Consider the following 6,478-nt stretch of genomic DNA (forward strand, 5'->3'; position numbering starts at 1 on the left):
CATGGCCTCGGTTCCCGTGCCCATGCACGGCCGATCGATGTCCCGGTCCGGTCGCCTATAGCTTCTGGGCTGCCTTCGCCACCGTCGCGCCATGCGACCCCGGCGACTGGGCCGGCCTCGCCGGTCCCCGTCTCGCCCAGGGCGTCTGGGCCGTTGTCACCAGGGCCGGCCTCGCCTGCTCTCGCCTCGCCGGCCTCGCCTGCTCTCGCCTCGCCAAGGCCGTCTGGGCCGTTGTCACCGGAGCTGGCCCTGCCCATGCTCGGTTCGCCCATGGCCTCTGGGCCACTGTCGTCGGGTCCGGCCTCGCTATTCAGCCCGGAGCCGTCCGTCCCGGGCTCTCCCGAGGCGACGACGGCATCTCCGTCGACCGTGACGTCTCCATCACCCTCGCCTCCGCCGGCTCCTGCTGCTACTCTACGTCCACATACGCGCAGTCGGAGTGGCATTTTTCAGCCTAAGCAGCGTCACGATGGAACAGTTGCTTGGTTAGCGGCGTGCATGTCTGCTGCTCTTGCAGATCCATCCTCTGAGCCACACGCGTATCAAGCTGCTATGCGCATTCCTCATTGGAGAGAGGCTATGAAGCAGGAGTATCAAGCGCTTATTCGCAATCAGACATGGACTCTTGTTCCTCCACCATCACGGGTTAATGTCATTGATTCAAAATGGGTTTTCAAAGTGAAGAGGCATTCTGATGGGTCCATTGAGCGCTACAAAGCTCGTCTGGTTGCTCGTGGTTTTCGACAGCGTTTTGGTCTTGACTATGAAGACACCTTCAGTCCAGTGGTCAAGCCTACTACCACCAGACTTCTTCTCTCTCCTGCCGTTACTCGAGGTTGGTTTCTTCGTCAGCTTGATGTTCAAAATGCTTTTCTTCATGGTGTGTTGGAGGAGGAGGTTTATATGCACCAGCCTCCGGGTTTCTCTTATCCGGATCGCCCTGATCATCTCTGTCGTCTGTCCAAGGCAATTTATGGTCTGAAGCAGGCTCCTCGTGCTTGGCATGCTCATCTTGCAATGGCTCTTTGTGCTCATGGTTTTGCATCATCAACTGCTGACTCCTCACTGTTTCTTCTTCAAAGGCCTGAGGTTACTATGTACTTGTTGGTCTATGTAGATGATATCATTTTGGTCATCTCCTCTCAGTCGGCTGCTACTGCGCTTGTTCGCTCGCTTGGTGCTGATTTTGCGGTCAAGGACCTTGGGAAGCTTCATTACTTTCTTGGTGTGGAGGTTACTTCTCGGGCTGCTGGCCTTGTTATGACGCAGAAGAAGTACTCTCTCGATTTGTTGCAGCGAGCTGGGATGCTTAAGTGCAAACCGACGACTACACCCATGTCTACCACTGATAAGCTCATTGCTGTTGATGGTGTGCTTCTCTCTTCGTCTGATGCGACAGAGTACAAGAGTATTGTTGGTGGGCTTCAGTACTTGACGATCACGCGACCGGACATTTCCTTTGCTGTTAACCAAGTTTGCCAGTATCTGCAGTCACCCCGTGATACTCATTGGTCTACTGTTAAGCGTATTTTGCGCTACATTCGTTTCACGGTGGCTCATGGATTGCATATTCGGCCGTCTGACTCTGGTTGTCTTTCAGCATATTCTGATGCAGACTGGGCTGGCAATCTAGATGACAGACGATCCACGGGGGGTTATGCTGTATTCTTTGACTCTAACCTGATTGCCTGGAGTGCTCGGAAACAGGCTACTGTCTCACGTAGCAGTACTGAGGCTGAGTATAAGGCTGTGGCCAATGCCACTTCGGAGATTATCTGGGTACAGTCCTTGCTTTGAGAATTGGGCATATCCCAATCACAGCCTCCTGTTCTTTGGTGTGATAACATTGGTGCTACATACCTTTCTGCAAATCCGGTATTCCATGCCCGAACGAAACACATTGAAGTTGACTATCACTTTGTGCGTGAACGTGTCTCTCAGAAGCAACTACAGATCAAGTTTATTTCTTCCAAGGATCAACTTGCTGACATCTTCACCAAGCCATTGCCTTTACCACAGTTTGACACTTGCAGGCACAATCTTACCCTTCTAGATTCTTTAGGAAGTGGCTAAGATTGAGGGAGGGTGTTAGACTGTATAGTTTCTGTATTTACATGTGTATACTGTAACGTTGTATACCACCTCATTATATATATATGTGATAGACCACCCCTAGAGGGTTGTGCCGGTTCCCCCCAAAACCTATTGTCTTACATTGGCATTCTTGTTTTACTGCAGGTGTCATGCACCGCCAGTCAGGTCCGCGACCTCCCGGTGGTGATGTTGGTAAACGGCTTCCAGAATGGAGAGGAGGAAGGGCCAACGAGCTGCGACGGCCAGTACCACAGCGACGACCTCTTCCTAGTGTCGATGGCTTCAAAGTGGTACGGGCCTGGCCTCCTGTGCGGCAAGATGATCAGCATCAAGAGATTGATCGGGATCTCCGTGCAAACCATGGTCGTGGATGACTGCGGGGACGGCTACGGAGATAACGGAATCAGTACAGCGGCCGCTGTGTGGAAGGCCTTGGGGATTGACACCAGCATCGGCGAGGTTCCCGTCCTCTGGTCGGACGTCTAAGTGCAACATGGTGCTCGGATTAAAAGGGAAAATTTTCACCGTAAATCGAGCAATCCGCTTTCGACTTCTCAGCAGTGTTAGTGTGTCAGCATAGTCGTTACTACTCGCTCGCCTTCACGGCAGAGTAAGTAGTTGATAAAATAAGAATGAGACTAAGCGAAGATGCCAATCTCGGCAAAGTTATGTACTCCCTCCGCGTTTTGATATGTAAGTGTTCGCCATTTTGATATGCATGACGGGAGGGGATAATATGCTTATATGTAAGTGTCAATCAATGTAAGTTTGTTTGTGACGTATACCATCAGTGGATGTAACACGGTCTCAGTTTGCTAGTCCTCGATGAGCAGCAAGTTCGGTTTGTATTTTCTCCGCGTAAGAAAAAAGCTACAAATTCCATGTTGTTGTTTTCCTTTAAAGCATAATATATTGAAAGCAACATTCCTACTACGTCAAAACAATAAAAACTAAAGTTATGCTAGAAAAAATATTTGTGGACTCATTTAGGTCCAAGTAGGCCGGTAAAGAATATCATTGTACTAAACTTGAGTTAACAATTTTTTCTTCGATCAAGGGTAAATTTATTAATTCTATAGATATATGTACACATGTATACCAGCAAGAATGTGTGGGGTATCATTTCGCAAAAAAGAAAAGAAAAGAATGTGTGGGGTATCATATAGTTCACATAATTTATATTTTATTTTTTTGAAAGCGGAGGATAACCCCCGGCCTCTGCACTAGGACGATGCATGCAATCTTATGTTATTAACAGAGCAACATCCAGCAGCCGAACACCATCGACCCGGAAAAAAGAAGAGAAAAACAAACCCTGAGGCCCTGTACCTCGCGATAGTAACTCCTCCAGATAACCACTAACCCTATGATACAAGACACAACATAAACGGAAAATACACAACTCCGAGGCTACCCATTCAAGAAGGAATCGACGCACGTGCGCCGATGATGGTGAGTCTATCATAAGGTTTAACTTTGGATTCTCGTCCCCAAAGCAAAGCTTCAATCCACCACCTTCAGCAAGGACATGACGCAGGCGCACGACGACATAGCCCGATCAGAGATCTTGTGTTTTCACCGGAGTGCATAAGCTCATCATTGTAGTTGTTTGTACCATCTGCCTTATCCGTTTACCGACGCCTCCATAGCTGGATACCTCTGGAGGAGAAATAGCAGAAACCTTTGAAACTTTTAGTGGATTAATTAGCAGGAACAAATACCTCTTCTGGAAGTATGTGCAGGCACAGTTGAATCAAATCAAACAAACATACGAAAGATGCAAACAAATTAAGGCGTAAACATATTGGAACTAGATGTTACTATATATACACATAATCCATAATATTTGTTCATTAAGAGAATAGTTCATCATCTGCTCCTGGCTCCTTCAAGTCACTTCTTTTTAAATTTTCAACCAACCAGAAAAGAATGGTAACAAAGAAAATTATGTTTACATGGCTACAATCGTTTAGACAAGTGCAAGATCAAAGTTGACATTTATAAGAAAAAATGTAACGCACCAGCTTTTTGTAGTTGTGCTGTAGTGATTGGCTTATTTTTTTTCTTTTACGTAAACATCACAACGATTGTTGAAAGTAATATAGCTGAAGTATGGAGCATACTCAATGCTTGTATTTTACAGGATTACTTGTGAACACGCCAAGCCATATCATATGCATTAGCATCCCCTACCAACAACGCCAGTCTCTCATCTACTAGATTTGTAACATGCGAACACAAACCGCAACATATTGCTCCTAAGTATATATGTTTCCTGAACAACACATGTTTTACTTTTACTCACGAAAGTTCATTTGTCTATGACCTTACTTTTGTTTCTCGAATTCACCAAAAACAAACAAGACTTCGGTTAAAACTATGTACCTGTAAAAATGGAATTTGTGACACTATGCACATGGTCCTGAGAAGCGTTTCTAGTATTCATGATGCTTTCTAGGATAGAGATGGGAAGAAAAGCATCCTAGAAAAAATCGTCCTTACATAGTTGTTTTGTTGTCTAGGCTATGATCCTATTACATAGACTTCCACTCTCATCGACAATATATTTACATTGATTAAGCAGATTATTACTCCACACTTACGTATATGCTCATACACACCATGCACGTATGCAGGCACTTTAGTATTATGTTGCATCTATTTTCATGATTGCATATATACTTACACTTACTGATATACATATGACATTTTACTCGGACGACCACCTGACGGGTGCCACGCCAGCATCGGTGTCGAGCCCGAGGGCATTCCACGCGGCAGCCGATGTCCCCACCTCGTCGTCGCCAGTCTTCGCACATGTCCACGACCATGGCCCTCGCACTACGCCCCATTGATCTAACCTACCTACCTAGCCTATGAGTGCGATCTACCCGGCCCGCTGCTGCCCGCCGACGACCTCCCATCAGGCGGCATATATCTTCCACCACTGACTTCTTCCAAGACAAGACTCAACCATCACATGGTTCCTTGGCTCAAGAGAGCACTCACCGGCGAGAGAGCAATGATGCATGGGGTGAGGAGCTCGGAGGACAACCACACCGCAGAAGGAAAGGAGAACATCGCCTCTCGCCGGCCTTCCATCCGCCGACGACCTCCTCCCACCACTGACTTCTTCCAAGATAAGACACCGTCCAGGGAGCTACAAAAGACTGCAGTCTAGTACAACATCTCTCCTCCCATACTGTGATGTGAGAGATTCAACCATGGCATGAATGGCTCCTTAGGACAACGACAAAGCACTCACCGGCGACCACCAATGATGCATGGGGTGAGGAGCTTGGAGGAGAACCGCCTCACAAGTGTTAGGAAAGGAAGAACATCGCCTCTCGCCGGCCGGCCGTCGTCCAAGTCCCAAGTCCTAAGTCGCACGCGCACCCCGCATGCGGATGTATGTCTCTCTCTAGTATTTATAGAGATGGTCGGTCGTCTCTCTCTACAAGGCATGAGGAAGAAAGAGAACGAGGAGGCCGCGATGCCGCGGATCGGTGAGCTGGCCCAAGCCAGTCTGCCTGCTTGTTGGGCATCCCTACAGGCGGGCATTCATTGTTTTACTTGAAAGAGGAATTACGAGGCACAGATTTCTCACGGCTGGCTGGCATTAATTCTTCCCGGTGCCTGTTACCTAGATTGGTACGCGTTGTTCCTGGTGACTTTCTCCTAGATTGGTTGGCACTCCTCGCGGCTGCACTCTGCTTGCTAGCCCAATACCACAGACTGATGATAACTAAATAAATAAAATGAGAGGCACATGAAAGACAATAAATAAATAAATAAAGGTCAATGACTAAGGCGATTTTCCCAATAATTCGGTTCTTACTTACAAGGTTGTTCATTTCTTTGGCTAATCTCCCACCCGCCGGTGTCCAAAAAACTCGTAAATTTTAGCCTTGTGTTTATTGTTTCGACATAGATGATAATCAAGACTATTTCATCAAGACAGTAACCTACTTCCATCAATATTTGCTCATACAAGCACACACTATCTGATATGATATGCATGTTGATTTTCAAACGTAACTACTCCCTCAGTCTCATAATGCAAGACGGTTTTCGACACTATTGTAGTGTCAAAAACATATTACATTATGGGACGGAGGGAGTAGTTCATGAGTCATCTAAATAATATTATGCACACTCCGTTTGAAATATAGTGGCTCATCTCATCGGTTCATCCTGATTCTGATTGAGCCAACCACTTGCGGATAAACCCTATAATTCCAAAGTCCCCACTAAACAGATTCAGCCACACAATGTGTTACTGCAAATTTGCAGCAGCTATCCAAACCTTCCGCTGAAGAATTAATTGCATGGCAGTCATACATAAAACAATGATATTTGATTTTCTTTCAGCACTAGCTTAGCT

The sequence above is a fragment of the Triticum aestivum genome, chromosome 6B, assembly GCF_018294505.1.
Source record: "Triticum aestivum cultivar Chinese Spring chromosome 6B, IWGSC CS RefSeq v2.1, whole genome shotgun sequence".
Lineage (NCBI taxonomy): Eukaryota > Viridiplantae > Streptophyta > Magnoliopsida > Poales > Poaceae > Triticum > Triticum aestivum.